Source organism: Lampetra planeri, chromosome 8, assembly GCF_965212315.1.
Source record: "Lampetra planeri chromosome 8, kcLamPlan1.2.h2, whole genome shotgun sequence".
NCBI lineage: Eukaryota > Metazoa > Chordata > Hyperoartia > Petromyzontiformes > Petromyzontidae > Lampetra > Lampetra planeri.
In genome coordinates, this window is record NC_136114.1 from 14,777,148 (window position 1) to 14,795,976 (window position 18,829).

Sequence of the window (18,829 nt, forward strand, 5' to 3'; positions counted from 1 at the left end):
GAATCGAACCCGAGTCACCAGGTTCGTAGTGCAGCGTGCGGACCGATACACCACCGCTAGCAACGCTACCAGCAGGTTGTGCCAAACGGTGCGCACACTTGCCTTGGGTAAAGTGTGGGCACTCCCACCTCTCCCATGATATCCGGCTAGCTTGGAAGAGTAGGCCAAAACTCCTCTACGCGGCCATCTCTAGGGCTCCCTCTAATGGCGGCCCTTCTACCGGCAGTGACGTGGGCAAGCAATTGCAGGGCTGCGCCTCTGGCCTGTGCCTTCATCACCACGAATGAGGCAAATTCGCCACAGGCGATGCGTTCAGTCGGTCTGCTTGCTGATCACGCGGACGTGACGCGCACGGTACAGGGACATGACCTCAGTTGCCTTCGAGTCAGACCTAGGATCCCAGTGCGAGGTCAATTCGGCAAATCATCTCCACCGCCCGCCCACCCCACCGCAGTGAAGACAATGAGTGCCACTTTGCAGTTTCGCGGAAGGTCAGCAAAGGTTGTTCCCAGAATGGCCCCATCCATAGGAATGTGGATTTTTTTTTCTCATTCTCCACGGGCTCAGAGCGGAGATGAGCGATCCTGCATTGTTCGGCGTGGGAGCTGCTCGACTCAGGATGCCACTTGGTGAGTGACTGCAGGGGACACGTGACCGAGGTATAATGACAAACGTGCAAATACACATTGCCGATTCTCACACGCACGACTTCTACATATGCATAGCGAAACGTAAAACAAATTTCTATCATTTTAATCAATTAATAAATTACTCGTTTCACGCAGATATTCATTTCGGCTGGGTGCGTTCGGGTCGGCAACGCAATACAATAATTTGCACGCGCGGCACGCCACACGAGGTATGCATATCGCTGTGGCCGTGGCTCCGACTGGCGTCACGTGCCCCACCGCCGACTCTCGTCTACAAGAGAGCCGACACATATTCAGTGAGAGATTAAGTTCGGGGCACAACAATTTGGCTGATGAGTCATCGCACGGACGGGCTAACTGATGAGTGGTGTGGACACTGTGGTGGAGAGAGCCCATGTCTTTCCCAGTCCTGAACTGCAAACACCGCACCAGGAACTCGATGAAGGATTGACTGGACACTGTGATGCGGATTTTTCTCCGGGCCCTCCAGTTTTCCCCCCTCCACATTTTGAATCAACGTGCGTTTAGGGTATTTTGGCTGGTATAAAATTCCACACGATAAGCCACTACGTTGAGCTATCATTTGTGGCCAGGTCGCTCCTGGAAATAAAGCTAATAGCTCAGTGGGCTTTACCTGGTAAAATAGAAAATAACAGTCGCTTGATTCCACGCCATAATGGAAACCTCAACAATTCCATCGAGTTGTAAAATTGCAATAACCTTGTGTGCTGTGTCTTTCTTTTTTGATGTTGTTGCTATTGTTTTGTTTGAATAGACAGAGAGAGAGAGAAAAAAACGAGGATGGCAAAGCCGCACTCTCTGCCCGAGGAATTCCGTCCGTGTCAAAGCCGTGTCTGGCGTCTGGAGACCCACTCTCAACGCGTTCACATCTTGCCACAGCAATTCAATACCTTGCGCTCCCTGACAGCACCAATATAAAGATCCGGGCTGGCAGCACGTGTCAGCGCACTCACACACACACACACCCACAAACACGTAAAGACAAATATCCCCGTAGAGTCTCTTCAAGTTGATGGGGCAAGTGCTGTTAGCCAGCGCGAATTCATCCAATGATGGTGCACGACGGGATTGTGTGGCGAGCACCACGCCTGGCTGGCCGCCTTTGTCTCTCCCCACTGCCGATTATTACACACCACCACCAGGTACTCATTTCAGGTTTAGTCGACCTAGGGGAGGCCGAGGACTGGGTGAAAAATTCGTCACTGATATTGCTCATGAGAGGGAATCGAACTCAGAGTCGCCGGGTTCGTAGCGCAGTGTGGTCACCACTACCTCTCCAGAACACGCACGCACAGACACGGCCAATCACCAATGTGCACAAAGACACGCGAACACTCACACAAACCCCCCAAATAAGCACGTACAAAAATTAAGACAACGATCCCCCGTATAGCCTTCTACAGACAGCAAGCGCCGTTATTAGCGAGCTTATATGAATGCCGGAACGGCACACGAAGGCCAGTGCCACGCCCGGCCGCCTTTGTCTCCACACAAAGAAACAAATTCCCCGTACAGCCTCAACGGACTGTTGAGGCAGGTGCTGCTAGCGAGCACCTATGAAGGCCGGCACGGCACACGAGGGGGTGGGTGGCCAACACCACGCCCGTACGTCTCCGTACACGTGTAGAGGTGTAATTGTGTATGGGCGCGGATGGCTAACAAACACAAGGGGCGTGGTTAGGGCCGTACACAGAGGAGGTGCTCACACCGACGTCCGCACATGCATCCCCCACGGGCCCCTCCCGGGGGCCGAGTACTATAAAAGGTGGTGAGCCGGAGTGCTCGAGGTCGGAGTATCAGCTTTAACCAGCGAAGACTGAAGACCAGCTAGCATAGGCCCCGGAGCTCCCCTGGCTCGCTGTCCTTGTCAGGGCCGACCAGGGCAAGCCGGTGGCGTGGCCCCGAGAGCCCAGACTCAGGGTGCCGGGATCCCAGCTTGACCAGGGCTGGGATAGGTAGCCTCCCTTAGCTCCGTAGTGGAGGACTTGGGCTTAGGTTAGCGGGGTTAGATGTTGTGTCTCCCTGTTAGCTGAGTAAAGGGGACGTTAACCCCTTAAGTGCTGTGTGTACCCGCTACTGTACACAAGTTGGTGTTAATAAATAAGTGTGCCTCCGATCCCGTCGTCAAGCCTCCTGAATACTTACTACATCTGGTGTCAGAAGTAAAACGTTCAACGATGGACACACGAGGGACGACACGTACCAGGGAGTCGGAGATGGAGGACACCGCGGCCGAATCGCCACCAGAGATGGCCGAGGTCGGATGGGCACGCGGCTACACACAACGCATTGCACGCGCACAGACACTGCGGAGCAGCGATGTGAAATTAGGATGACAGACGGACGCGCGAAGATGGAAGGCAGCCGCGTGCCTCTGTTGGCTGCCAACCCCCGGGGGAGTTGGGAGCCTCGCTCGTTTCCCTGGCAACGGAGGAGACGGATTGGGTACCGCGCCGCGGCAAACACACGCGGGGTCTGGGCCTCGTGCTCCCAAGTTATTTTGTGATTACGCGTGCTGCTGATGATAATCACAACAATAATCATGACAATGTTTCAGGAGTGTCCCTGCTTCTTCGTTGGCCTTTCATTTTAAGCTGTGTTTTCAGCCAATCAGTGGCGAGTTGTGTTGACTAGACAACACGTTGCGAGGGACACACACAGGAGTAGCCGGAGATAAGCCGCGCCCTGCGTGGGAGGGTAACACTCCGTACACATGGAAACAGGTGGTGATTAGTCAGCTTGCTGTGCTGCCTTCTCCTGGCTAGCCAGGGTATGGGCACTTCCACGACACCCAACGGGGAGGGAGTTTCACAACAACCACGTGTGCGAAGTGACCCACTAACCCTCGTCGCTGCCTCCACAGCGCTGGGTTACAGGCAGTGTGGTGAGTGGGTGAGCGAGCGGGTGAGCGGGCGAGCGAGCGGGTGAGTGGGTGAGCGAGTGGGTGGCTGAGTGAGTGAATAAAACAAAAACTCAGCGCATTCACCAACAACCCTGGTGACGTTTCGGACTTTGGCCTGTCTTTATAGTACATCATCAGAGATGTTACTCAGAAGGGTTAGAGACTGCACTGGTGGCCTGAGATTGAGGTGATCTGCAGTGCGGTGGGTGAACACAGAGTGGTGGTGGTTGTGGTGGATGAGACTAAACAGTCAGCGTCTGGTACAGACCGAGTGAGTCATCCACACGGGTGGAGCAGTGGTGTAGTGACGACATTATCGGTGGCGTAGTAACTACATTATTAGTGGCGTAGTAACTACACTCTCAGTGGCGTAGTAACTACATTATCTGTGGCGTAGTAACTACATTATCAGTGGCGTAGTGACGACATTATCAGTAGCGTAGTAACTACAATATCAGTGGCGTGGTGACGACATCAGCCCAGGGGGTGTGGCAATTGGTCAGATGGGACCCCAATATTGTATTTGTCTCTAGCACGGTTACACCTCGAGGCTCTTAGATATCGCGGTCCCTCTTGCCGACTCACGTCCTCGTTACGCTCACGGTCTCGAACATTTAACGCTGTAGGGGCGCTCCGTCCTCGCGAAATGCAACCACTACAGCTCTCATGGTGGTTGTCAAGGGGCCCCAACTCTTCGCTTTGGCCGCCAGGGCGGAGGGGGGGGGCAAGGCACCCCGTGCCCCCCACACTCGACACGCTACTGGAGTGGAGGAATCAACGAGGGGAAGCTCACGGGAAGAGCAGTGACGGCTCCAAGTGGGGGGGGGGGGGGGGGGGTTGGCAGTGATCGCCCACCCCACCTCACCCACCATGTTGGGAAGTTTCTAGATCGACCTCCGGGCGACAAATGAAACAAACAGAGCGAGGGACGCGTCGAAGTGCCACGTGGATGCGCGCGGGAGGCGAGCGCTTGGCACCACCGCCGCGCGTGGCCAGATGCCACTGCGGCGATGGAGGAATCGTTTAACGCTAATCGCGATGGACAGGGGTCAGTTGCCTCTTCCGGCTGTGGCGCTGCCCACTTCCCAGGGCGCCCTGGGGATCGTGGGTGCTGCCCCCCCGGCTGCCCCTGGGTCTCGCTGCTGTTGTTGTCGGCGGGGTCACACGTTCCCTGGCCGTTGCTGAATCTCTCTCGGGCTGTATCGCAGCATCGCTCGCTCTCTCTCTCTCTCGCTCTCTTCCTCTCTCCCCGTGGCTCTCTGCCCTGACCACTCTTCCCACCACCTCCTACCCCCTCCACCCTTCTACACGAATGTCGTTTCGTTGCAAAGCAACTCAAAATGCGACTGCATTTAAACGCTAAATAAACTCCAAATGTTCTCTGTCGTTGTTTTTTCTCCATCTTTCTCTCACCCAGGGGGTTGTCCCCATGCCTGGTGCTGTTTCTCCCTCGCCACGTCCACACCCCTGCGGCATTCTCTCTCTTCTGCTGGTCGAGCGCGCTCTTATCCGCCCCGTTAGGGAGACCAGACCGGCACTGGCCATATGGTGACCGTGTCACGGATGGTCTTCGGGGTTTGTGTGTCCACTAAAATCAAAACTTGTTTTTGTATAAAGTTATGCTCACTGAGCTATGTAGCTTTTTTTTTTACAGGAGCGACCTGGCCGCAAATTACAGCTCGAATGATGTGGCATATCATCACGTGGAATGTAAAGCGACCAACTACTCTAAATTTAAAGCGGCCAAATACAGCATCACAACGCGTGATGTTGTTAATAAATGTGGAGGGAAAATGAAGAGGAGCTGGAGAAAAACCCACGCGACCACGGGGAGAGAGACATGCAATCTCCAAATATACAGCGGGCGTCAGGGTCAGGATCATACCCACGACCTCCTGTATACAAGGCGAGGTAGTTAACATCTCGCCACCGTGGCGCACTCGAAGCCGTCTTATAGTCTCCGCATGCTATGTACTCACTCCCACACTCGATTACATACGTACGTACACACACAACGACAAAGTTCCCCCGTCTAGCCTACACAGGCTATTGGGCAAGTGCTGTTAGCGAGCACCAATGAAGGCCGGAACGGCGCAACCTACGAGGGGGTACTATGGGCAGCACCAGGCTTGTGTTTATAAGATGTTTGCGGACAATGTAATGAGTGTTTGTTATGCACGTTGGAGAGAACCGGAGCGCGACGGAGAAAACCCACGCGTGCGCCGAGGGGCAACTAATCCGTGGCGGATGGAACAGGTGGAGTTGACACTTTCCCTGTGTCACCTGCTCCTGCGACTCACGGGCACGGAGTTTGAGAACAACACCGGTGCGGTGATCCACCAACCCCCTCGCTGCTGCCCCCACAGCGCGGGTTCACAGGTAGCAGCTACGGTCAGCGGCAGCAGCAGTGCAGCCACCACCACCAGCACCTTCCGGCAAAACCCTTGCCTGTGTAACATCATCAATCTCTGATGGTGTGACACCTGATCCACTGATTCAAGACCTGTGTCCCGCTCGCTCGCGCTCTCTTTCTCTCTCCACTTGGTGCTGTCGTTTTTCACCAGAGCTTGCGGAATCTGCATAAGAGGAATGGATTTGGCGTATAAAAAAAACACACACATCTATTTGCCAGGGTTTGTGTGTGCGTTAATGTATCTTCCGTGAATGCATTCGCGCAAAGTATTAGCGTCTCGGAACGTAGCCATTACATTCGGAGGTGGAGTTTTTTTTTATCTTCTTACAAACAAACCCCGTTTTGTTATCCCGCAAAATGCGCCGCTTTCCGTGCGAGATTAATCCACGCGCGTCGACGCAGGCGCCGGTAGAATACGGAACGTGCCAGACGAATTCGTTTTGCCCTTCAACACAATTCTTTCAGGGATCCCATTTTTTTTACCCCTCCGCCACTCCCCCCCGCAGACATAGGCATAGAAGCGAGACATGCATACACTCGTGTCTCAACTAATTCAGGTCAGACAACCTTGGGAAACTTGCAGCTCAAAGTAATTAAAGTGGGGAACATTGCCGCACAGCCATACGTGATCCACAGACCAATGCAGGCCGGGGCCTTGCCAGCGGGGGGGGGGGGGGGGGGCTAACTTTGCATGCGCAATGAGCCCGAGTCTCGCCGTTTGACGATGAAGCAACGACACTCAGGGGGGGGGGGGAAGTTGAAATGAGAGACATTGCGAGCGACAAGAATGTTCCCTCTCGGCACGGACTTCTCTGGGAGTGATTTTTTTTGTATTTTAAAGATGAAAGCGAGGCAGCGAAAGGTGCTCCATGGGACGAACTCGGCTCGTCGTGGAGGTGGTCGTGGTACGCTGGTGGATTGTCCACAATTCTCAGATGTGAAACATCCATGAACGATGTTCTGTAAGGGAAGGATGCTGAGGGTGGGAAGGAGCGTAGAGCGACGTGAAGACGAAAGCTCACGATGGGATGGGATGCCCTTGGGCACAGGACTAAAGAAGACAAAGGCACGAATGTTATTTATTTATCTATCCAGGATGAGCCAACACTGAGTCGTATGACTCGTTTTCAAGAGGGTCCTGCTAGAGCGGGTTTTTTTTCTTCATTTAAGATGTTTCCAGCCAATTAACGATGAGTTGTGTTTATTATACACATTGGAGGAAGCCGGAGCACCCGGAGAAAACCCACGCACGCGTGCGAGGGGGCAACACTCGATCCCCGTACAGATGGAAACAGATGGGCATTCGTCCACTTGCTGCACTGCCTTGTCCTGGTGAGCGAGGGTTTGGCACCTCGATGCCCACGGAGAGGGAGTTTCACAACACGTGTACGGTGACCCACCAACGCTCGCTACTGCCGCCAGAATGCTGGCCACGTGGATAGTTGCAGCACAGCCTTGAGATAGAGCAGCAAATTACACACCCCGGGTCTGCCTTGCAAAGGAGGGTTCGCGTGCCAATGGAGTCTCGCTTCGGAAACAGTGGAATATTATTAAATGTTCGACAGTCATTTAATGAATATTTTTTCCAATCATAAAATGCACACACTTCCCATGACGAAATCAAACGGCAATGCACCCAATGTTGTGAGATTGCGTAAGCTAAGCGGGCTGGCACCTGGATAGTGCTGGTTATAGGTGACCAATGTAGGGACCGGGTTCTCACACGCGTGGCCACGAGGCTGTACGAGCAAGGCCCTCATCCAACCAGTGGATTGACAAAGGGCTGTACATCAACTCACAATAGCCACGAATATTTTCAGGACAGCATTTGGACAACGTGTATATTTAGATTTGCTTTGTTTCTTGGGGTTTTAAGATGAGATTTCCTCTTCCCCTAATTACGTGGTTAATTGGTGTAAGCTTTAATTAGCGTTCATATTTCACCCCGGGGGGAATTTTTGGAAAATCACCAACGCGCCGGGCAGCAGTGACGGCCATGGCGCGCTCGCTCTCTGGTGCGCACATCGCGGTCCGCTGTCTCACGGACGAGGGGCGCACGCAGAGAGTGGAACCTCTCCCGTATCCTCAAGGAACATAAACCATCACGCGAACTCCGGTCATCCTTGCAGCAGCTTTTGGTTAGTCGTCTAACGTAGACGGTCATTGCATCGCACACGCTTTCGGATGTGCTTCTGCGGCCGTCTGGAACGCTCTCCCTTCCGATATTAGGAAGCCACTGGAGCTACTCACTTTTTAAATAATCTACATTGAAAACTCATTTCTTTAAAGCTACTTTTTGTGTTTAGTTTGTTGTCCTTCCATCGCACCTCCGATTAGTATGGGTTGCTACGTACGGTGTGAAAGAAGTTGAACATACATACATTGTCATTGAACGGTGGTTCCTGGTCACGTTCAGTTCTTTTGAGCTGGTGGTCTGGAAAAGGCTGAGTGAGAGCTGTTGTGCATGCAATGCTGCACACCTTGGTTTGTTGTTAAATATAATCAACCGAAACTCTCCTGAATTTATAGATAACTTGCAGAGAATCCGCAACAATCATCAACTAATCTACAGAATCCACAGATGATCCACAATAATCATCAAACAATCCACAGAAAATTTACAGAGAATCCACAGGGAATCCACAGAAAGCGTCAAATAATCTACAGAATCCACAGAGAATCCACAATAAACACATAGAATCGACAGAAAATCCACAGGGATTCCACATAAAATCATCAAATAATGTACAGAATCAACAGAAAATCCACAAATAATCCACAACAATCATCAATTAATCTACACAATCCACGTAGAATCCACAGAGAGACTCCCAGGGGAAAATCTACAAAAGTCAGGAGCGATACAGATCGTGGCGGCATCGCATGATCGTCATAAATGGCGACGGGCGCGTGGGAGGAGGACTTTATTCAGCAGTGGATAGATCACGGCCGCTGCTGTTGCTCCTCGTGACGTCGATGGTGAACTGTTGGCGATTTTCTCATGCAACCTTTTCTCATGCAACGTGGATGTCCTTGGTTGGAATCGCTGTCGATTTTTGTTGTTGTTTTGCGAAAGCGGTGTTGCAAGCAACATCGACTTGACGACGCTCAACGCAAAACACGAAGATGCGTCACAGTTCAACGTCATACGAGGTTGAGATATCGATCATCACGGGAGATCGATAATCACGGGAAATCGAGAATCATGGGAGACTCGTCCCCGAATGCAGAGTCGGCGCGGGTTTAATGGGACTTCTTCCCTGTTCGCAAATTTCATTCCATTTACATTTAATTTTCTTGTCACGGAAACTGTAATTGCATTTTAACTGCGAGGAAAATGCAAACATTAAGCTCTGGCCCAGTGCATAGATCTGCCCTCTAATAATGCAGTCTGTATATAATAGTAATATTATACTGTAATTACAAAAACATTTTTTATTATTTGTTTAGCTATAACATTTCTGATGGCTATTATTGACCTCACTTGAGTCTCAAGACTCATGCTCAAGAGGGTCCTGGGGGATGTTTGGCCGGCCCCAGAAGGAGAAGGAGTGAGAGTTTGGCGTCACGTGTGAGGAGGAGACCCAGAGAGCCCAGAGCCAACCCGGCACCGCGCCGCTGTAGACGAGGGGAGACACCCGGGACTGGCACCTCCTGGCCACCATCTCGCAGCAGCCTCATGCCTACAACACCTGGCAAGCCCTGGTGGTGGTGGTGCTGGTGGTGGTGGTTACCCATCCAAGCACTAACCAGGCTCAAAATCTGCTTAGATTTTGAGCCTGGTCAAAAGCATCATTCATGAATGATAACAATAAGGTTTAACCTTTGCTCAATCCACTGCTGGATGAAGGCCTCCCCACGCCCTGTCGGTCATGGCGGATTAATTTGACCATACTTCACCGCACTGGTCAGCGCGGGTTTCCAAAGGCTGGCAGCATAGACGTGGGAGCTTAGGTGTACTGTACAACACAATCGTGCTTTCTTGCCGCACTGCCAAATACTTGGTGACAACAACACAACCCCGCAGCAGCAGCATGAGCAGCAGCAGCAGGAGCCACAGTAGCAACAGGATGAGCAGCAGCAGCAATCGATAAGCACGGTGGTGGTCCATCCAAGCACGATCCAGGGTCTATACCTGATTAGCTTCCAAGAAGATGGTGACCAGAGACAGTTGTTCCTGTCGCAGACGCTGTTAGATTCCACTTGGCCTCATCACGTGCCGTGTCCCTTCCTTTCAGCATCATCCACAGCACCAGTCCCAGCCGCAGAAGCCACGGCAGCGAATGCAGTCTGTAGCCGGGTCACCGTGACCAGCGCTGTATTTACCCCCCCCCCATCCCCCCCATACACACACACGCGACAACAGCGTTCGTAGTATTCTTATTATGACGCCTGTTTACCGCCGAAGCCCCACTGAGTCTCAATACATGTTTTACAGGAGGGTCCTGACAAGTGCTCGCAGTAGGGGGAGGCGTTGTAACCGTGGCGAGAGCTCAAGGGGCCAGGATGAGTCTCACTGACGAGAGAGAGAGACACGGGGGGGGGGGGGGGCATGAGACTGCCAGTAGGGGGCGATGATTGATGCTGCTGCGTGTGTCCTATGATCCCTGTTGAAGGATTTGCTTTGTAATTATTCAGCACGAGCCTTTTGCCCGTCCAAGGACGGGTGTATTGCAGTAAATCTGAAACTTGCAAGCGAAAAGCAGACCGCGACGTGATATATTCATTGATTCGTGTGCAATTTGTAAGGGCGCGGTGACACAGACCTATTTCATGTTAAGGTTATAATCCCTTGTTCATCACGACGTCCTTTTTACTTCGATGTCTCAATAGCGTTCCAGAGATCACGTGACGTGAGGGTTCTGCCTTTGTAGCGAGGGCTGTAAGTTGACGCCGAGGAGGGGGGAGGAGGCGCCTCGCCCCCCCCCCATGTGGAGTGACGATTATTAATCAGGGGGCCTGCTCGATGTGGAGTGACGTCACGAGAGTTAAGGACTGACATTCCTGGGTGATTATGGTTGTTATTAGAATTGTGTTCGGTCAATATCAGGGGAGCGGTAATGTATCGGTTAGCGCTACGCTGGGCTATGAACCCGGCGATCCGGGTTCGATTCCCGCTCACGGCCAACACCACGTGACGATTTTCTGAACCGGTCATGGGCCTCCCCTAGGTCGACTCAGCCTCAAATGCGGTGTGTAAACATCGTCACTAGGGAGACAAAGGGCGCCGGGCGTGGTGCTCGCCACCCACCCCCTCGTGTGCCTTGCCAACTTTCATAGGTGCTCGCTAACAGCACTTGCCCTAACAGTCTGTTATAGTCTAAACTGGGAATCTTTGTCTATTTTTTGTCTTTGTATATACTGTATATATATATTACACCCCTTTGATAGTGCTGTTGTTGTGTGTGCTGTCACACGCACGTACAGACATTTGTTTCTTTAGCCTCACACATAAATTACCGAACGCTCCGAATTTGCAATTCGTCATCGCCGGGACTCTCATCAGCATCATCAGCATCACAGCATCGCTGTTGCCTGGCAACCCAGCGCGCCGAGCTAACAATACGGTGACATCACGGTTGCTATGGAAACTGGCCCTGCCCTTGACTCAGACGGCGACCGTCGGTTACCAGGTGAATCCATGGTAACCCCTGGTAACCACTGGTAACCCCTGGTAACCGGGGCCTTGCGTTGGTAAAGGGAGTAAGTAAACAACAACGATGTTCATGTTGCTACTGCTGCTGATACTACTGATGCTGATACTACTGATGATACTATTACTGCTGCTGACACTGCTACTGCTGCTGATACTACTGCTGCTGATACTACTGATGATACTATTACTGCTGCTGACACTGCTACTGCTGCTGATACTACTGCTGCTGATACTACTGATGATACTATTACTGCTGCTGACACTGCTACTGCTGCTGATACTACTGCTGCTGATACTACTGATGATACTACTGCTGCTGCTGACACTGCTGCTGATACTACTGCTGCTGATACTACTGATGATACTACTGCTGCTGCTGACACTGCTACTGCTGCTGATACTACTGCTGCTGATACTACTGATGATACTACTGCTGCTGCTGACACTGCTACTGCTGCTGATACTACTGCTGCTGATACTACTGATGATACTACTGCTGCTGCTGACACTGCTACTGCTGCTGATACTACTGCTGCTGATACTACTGATGATACTACTGCTGCTGCTGACACTGCTACTGCTGCTGATACTACTGCTGCTGATACTACTGATGATACTACTGCTGCTGCTGACACTGCTGCTGCTGACACTGCTACTGCTGCTGATACTACTGATGATACTACTGCTGCTGCTGACACTGCTACTGCTGCTGATACTACTGCTGCTGATACTACTGATGATACTACTGCTGCTGACACTGCTACTGCTGCTGATACTACTGCTGCTGATACTACTGATGATACTACTGCTGCTGCTGATACTACTGCTTCTGCTGATACTACTACTGCTGCTGATACTTCTGTGCTCTGCTGATACTACTGCTGCTGATACTACTGCTGCTGATACTACTACTGCTGCTGATACTACTGCTAATACGACTGCTTCTGCTAATACTACTACGGCTGCTGATACTACTGCTGCTGATACTAATGCTGCTGATACTTCTGCTAATACGACTGCTTCTGCTGATACTACTACTGCTGCTGATACTACTACTGCTGATACTTCTGCTTCTGCTGTTGATGCTACTGTTGATACAACTGCTTTTGCTCATGCTGCTGATACTACTACTGCTGATGATACTGCTACTGACACTACTGTTGCTGTTGATGCTACTGCTGATACTACTGCTGCTGCTGATACCACTGCTGATACTGCTGCTGCTGTTGATGCGACTGCTGCAGCTGCAAAGCGTTCGACAAGCGAGCGTTAGCGCGGTGTCAAGTTCCCACGTGGCTTAAAATGAGAATTTGAATTATTTAACGGGGTCCCCGAGGTATTTGGGCACCAAAGCCAAATCGGGTGGCGTCACGCCGAATGTTCTCTCCGCGAGTCGCCTTCACCCCTTAGAACGATCGCCGGGTGCCTCGGCATCTCAAGCCCCTCGCTGTGAAAATTCCGGACGCGAAAAAAAAATGCCGTTGGGCCAAGTGAGAGCGCATTGGCTGCAGATGCGCTTCGGCGGCCGTCTGGAACGCTCTCCACTGGGAGCTAAGCACTTTGAAATCATCATCCTAATTTGAAAACTAATCTCTTTGGAACTGCTTTTCGTGTTTAGTTTGTCTCCTTGCCCCGCACCTCTTTCTAAACCATTGTTTTTACGACACGTTCCCATCATCATCATCATCATCGCAATGGTGATCTTTTATGTCCGTACATCCATAAAATGTCAAGATAAAATATATTTTTAAGAAAACTCGACTACATCGCTGGCAACCGTGGCTCCTTTCCGCTCACTGCACTCACAATGCCCAGGCAATGGTCATTCTCACATCTGTCCTGCATCGTCATCATCGGGAAAGCCCACGGCTACGTCTACTCGCCCCTTACATATCGCAGCAGCAGCAACAGCAGAACAATTTCTTTGTACGCCTTGATCCATTGACCGCGACTCCCCACGACATCGCGGGAGTGCCCCGGGGCTCTCTGCGGTGTCGTCGTGAATGCCGCGACCCTTACCCGCACCACCACCCTCTTCACTCGAACACGGCAATTGTCGTCGTGGTTTTTGTTGTTCTCTCCCCATCCACGTATGCATGTCCCCGTTTCATTTCATGCCATCATTTAAATGATCAACAACAGCAGCGGCGACAACACGAAACAACAAGGGCTACGCTGCTGCACTTAGCTGCCTGTAATCCAGCACTCTGGAGGCAGCATCAGCAGCGAGGGTTGGTGGGTCGCACTTCCGATTAACGCGGTTGTGCTACGTACGGTGCGAAAAAAGTTCAACATACCTACACACATTTTTTTTGTCAAACTCCCTACCCGCGAGCGTCGATGAGGTGCCCGTACCCTGGCTCGCCAGGAGAAGGCGGCACAGCGAGTGGACTAAGTCGCCACCAGTTTCCATCTGTACGGGGATAGAGCGTTGCCCCCTTTCTCCCCCCCCCCCCGCCTTGCGCAAGGCGTGGTCAACGGCGGTTGCCGTGCAACGGGCACGATGGGTCCGGTGCGCTGCCCGTCGCGCCGGCGGTGTCAAGCGAGCGTGGCCGGTGGTGGGGGGGGGGTAGCGTGGCTATCGGCACGGCCTGCCTGAGCGAGCGAGCGAACGGCACGGGGCCAGTATCGCGCGTCTAATGGCTTCGTTGTTTTTCTTCCCCCAATTGACATTCCGCGACGCGGCCTCAAGGGAGAGAATTGAAATGAGCTGAGCGCGCCGAGCCGTGATCCATCGACAGTAAGCGGCGGGTGAAAATATATATTTTTTATGCGGGGGGAAGGGTGCTGAAATAATTATTCCATAAATGGATTAAACATTTAAAAAATACGTGCTATGTGTATTGCACATTAATGGTTCAAAAGCACTTAGAGGGCAGGGTCGCCACGAGGAACGCACGTGGGTAGACGGACGCCCCGAGGCGAGGGTTCAACGATGGCATCGGTGAGCCGAGGCCGCGTGCTGCTGACGGTGACCTCGCATTCTCCCGTGTCTGGACGTTACTCGTCCACACTTCTAACAGCCCGATGCGCGCATCTCCTTCACGGATGTAAACTTTAAGACGCACGCCACAGCAGTGCGGTTGTGGCCACGATGCAACCAAAACTACGGACCTCTTCTTGCATATATAGGTTACAAGGACGCACAATGCAAACATCTACCAATAATAGTGAACATAATCGTGGTTATTTTCGAACGTAAAATGGTATCAGTGGTCCTCCGTTTGCTGTGCGGGACGCTGTTCCGGTATCGATCGAGGCGACTGTTTAAAAGACGCGCAGATGGAATTGTTCAACCCCTTCGTTGTTCAACACGTCCGTCAGTAACACCGCTTTAAAGTGCAATTAATTAATTGATTGTGCGCGTACCGCGCACGCTTCACATCCTCACGCCGATGTTGCAAGCGACAGGCACGGGGCGAGAGAGAGAGAGACCACGTGCTCGGCCCCTCGCGGGCCCCGCCGCCTCCACGCGCCACGTGACGCCCGCGATCACAGATGATCCACTCGTCGTCAGTATCGTACATTGCGTGACCTTTAAATAAATACCGCGGTATGCAACGGGCGACGTTTCGGGTAAGAGCCCTTCTCACAGCCACAACTTGCTTCTATTGTTTTCTTATTCATCTTCTAAACAACTTTAGATAGTATGTTAATACATCCATATTTTTCACACTGTTTAGAATTTTCTAATGTTCTGTTCAGTATTTGAATGTGATGACGATGATGGTGCTATCACTGGCAGATTCGTGCCAGAATGGCTTCCTCGTGCGCAAGCAAAAAAAAACATGAAATCGACTCGCCCCGACTTCTGCTCACTCGCTGTCATTTCAACCTCACACGGTTCGCCCTTCGTCAGTCTGCGGCCCGACTGACGAAGGGCTATGAACCAAAAGCCACGGGCTTCCCTCTCAAAGTTAAAGGCACACCACTGCAATTGCCAGCTCAGGCCACTGCCAGCGGAAGGACCGCGACGAGAGCGAGCTCTAAAGAATCCCTCGAGTGGGTTACCTCGGGGCTGCTCCTCCACGCCGCCACACATCTTGAAAGAGGTTGCAGTACCCAGAGGTGTGGACTCGAGTCATGTGACTTGGACTCGAGTCAGACTCGAGTCATGAATTTGATGACTTGCGACTCGACTTGGACTTGCATAACAATGACTTTGTCCCACCTATGAGATGTGGACTCGAGTCATGTGACTTGGACTCGAGTCAGACTCGAGTCATGAATTTGATGACTTGCGACTCGACTTGGACTTGCATAACAATGACTTTGTCCCACCTCTGGCAGTACCCACTCTTTACCCCACTGCACCCAGAGGCTAAGAGGACTTGAGAAACCTGCAGCGTCCTTTCAACTGCCGCGCCGCGAGATGGGATCGAACCAGCGACAAGTCCAGCGCTCGGTCCATTATCCCGCGGCAGAATATCCCATCTCACATCGGTTCCGTACAGGTTCACAGGTTCCCCTCGCTTTACGCGGGTTTAGTTTGTGCGATTTCGCGCATGCGTAGCTAACCTCTGTCTGCCCAAAATTCGCACTCTACATGCGGCTACGCGGTCGGACAACATTGTGTAGTGTGTGTGTATGTTGAACTTCTTTGGCACCGTACGTAGCCAACCTTGCTCATCGGAGGTGCGGTGGAAGGACAACAAACGACTCGGCCGGCAGCTGTCTCCTCGTGCGGTGCATTATGGGGGGGGGGGGGGGGGTTGGGTTGCTGCGCGGTCCACGCTACGCGATTTCTATTTGCGCGCCTTATTTTTTTGAACGCATCTACTACTCCTACCACCACTACTACTACTACATCACGAAGCGAGGGCTCCCTGTACACGTCTCGTTGTCGGCCACACCTCGCGCCAGGTAGGCGAACGCCGGCCGGACGGGAGCCCACGCGCCCCCGGAGATTGAGCGCGCTCCGACGAGCAATTACGGGGCATTGATCAGGAAGCCGTATTTACACCCCCGGGGGGGCGAGACCCGTCATCGACGCGGCCTCCTCGTGCGAGCTACTCGCGCTGTCACCAGCTCCGGCCTCCCTATCGCCACGACAAAAAATAAATGTAAATTTGGTGAACATCTCGGACCGGCGCATCTCGTTCCTGCAGCGCAGGAGCATCGCGCAGGAAGGCACCGTTGCTGTGCCTCACGGACGCAGCTCCGCCGGGGTGGTTTCACAGCAGGGGCGACGATTGTTGCCGCCGCTGTTGCTGTTGCTGCTGCTGCTGATGTGCTGTGTGTGTGAGATCCCAATTGAGCAATTTGCGGCAATTTTTTTGCGAATTCGCCAAACGTTGACAACGATGGCCCACTGCTCGTTTTCGAATGGCGTCCCCGGGGATCTTTAACGTCGACTGTGAAGCAGACGGCGCGTATTTGCGCGGTTACTCCTCGCCCGGTATTACCCAGGGCTGCCTGCCGGAGTTGAACCGCGAACCTCTGCGCCAAGTGACGATCGCGCTACCGCTGGGCCACGTCACCGCCCCACCCTCCTCTCGCCGCTGCCATGGCGACCGTTCCCGTGAACTCCGCTCATTGATCCCCCCACCCGCGTTGAGGACTCGGTCCACCAGACACTGACGGTGTCGTCTCATCCACAGCCGCACTGCAGGTCACAACAACACACTCGCCCACTCACTCACCCACTCACCCACACTCGCTCACCTACTCACTCACCAACTCACCCACACTCGCTCACCTACTCACCCACCCACTCACTCAACCACCACATTGCAGGTCACAACAACACACTCGCCCACTCACTCACCCACTCACCCACACTCGCTCACCTACTCACCCACCCACTCACTCAACCACCACATTGCAGGTCACAACAACACACTCACCCACACACCGACTCACTCACCTACTCACTCACTCATCCAACCACTCACTCACCCACCCACTCACTCAACCACCACACTGCAGGTCACAACAACACACTCAGCCACTCATCCACCCACACACCCACACACTCACCCACCCACCACACTGCAGGTCAAACAATGCTGATTCGCTCACGCATTTACCCACCCACACACTCATCCACCCAACCACTCAACGGCCACACTGCAGGTCACCTTACTTCTCTTTCTGCCTCTTCGATCGCACTGCTCAGCTGAGCAAAATAATGTAATTCAGTCGATCGTGCGAACGGCGCGGAGAAGCGAACGTAAAGACGGGCGAGTTTACGCACGAACCACGTGTCGCCAGAACCACGTGTCGCCAGGGCGATTGACGCGAGCGCACGGGTTCCGTGACGCTTCCCAGCAGGCGATGTTATCCTCGCAGGAGGCGTTTAATGAGCGCCGTGGAGGCAGCAGCAGCAGCCCACGGGGAGCATCGCCAGGTGTCAGGAGTCGCCCAGAGTCGCTGTTGCTCCGCTCTATGCCTCTAAGTTTGGGTCGATCCTTGGATCAATCTGCCCGGCTTTACATAAGGGCAAGGTTCCGATCCCAACGCGCATTCCTACTCCAGATTGGTTCCTATCGGATCATCTTCACGAGAGGTATCGTGCCCTGCGCTCCCTCCGCTTTACGGACGGACTCATGAGGGCAGTACCACCAACCCGCATTAGAACATCAACGGGGCCTGTGCATGCGCACATCTCCGTCATGAATGGAAAAACAAATACAAATCCACAGGAGCGCGTTCGTGGCGATGCAACACAAACTGCGGAGCATAGAGTAAGCCCATCGAGACTCATACAGACCACAGAGATGCATGGGGATACATGACAGACAGAGCCACAGTAATGCGATTGTGTCAATGTAACCCGAGCTATTGGACCGCACGATGAACCCACTGTGGGTTTCGTTCTTTCAGCGCCGGGGGAGGAACAGCGACACGACACGAACGGCTGAAGCCCTCTCGTCGTAGCCAGCAGTAGTCCTCGACATTTGGGCATCAAACTCTTGAACCGCATTCTGCCGCAGCCATCAGGCGCCAGATGTAGAAGAGAATGCAGCAATCACGTTCAGCCTTAGGTGAAGAGGAGGCGGCGATACAACGGTAACGTATATATGTTAATCGAATGAAATGTGGAGAGCGTGTAATGGGGGGGGGAGGGGGTGTACTCGTCTGTGTGTGTGTGTGTTTACATGGTGTAGTGTTTACATGGTGTGTGTGTGTTGACATGGTGTGTGTGTGTTGACATGGTGTGTGTGTGTTGACATGGTGTGTGTGTG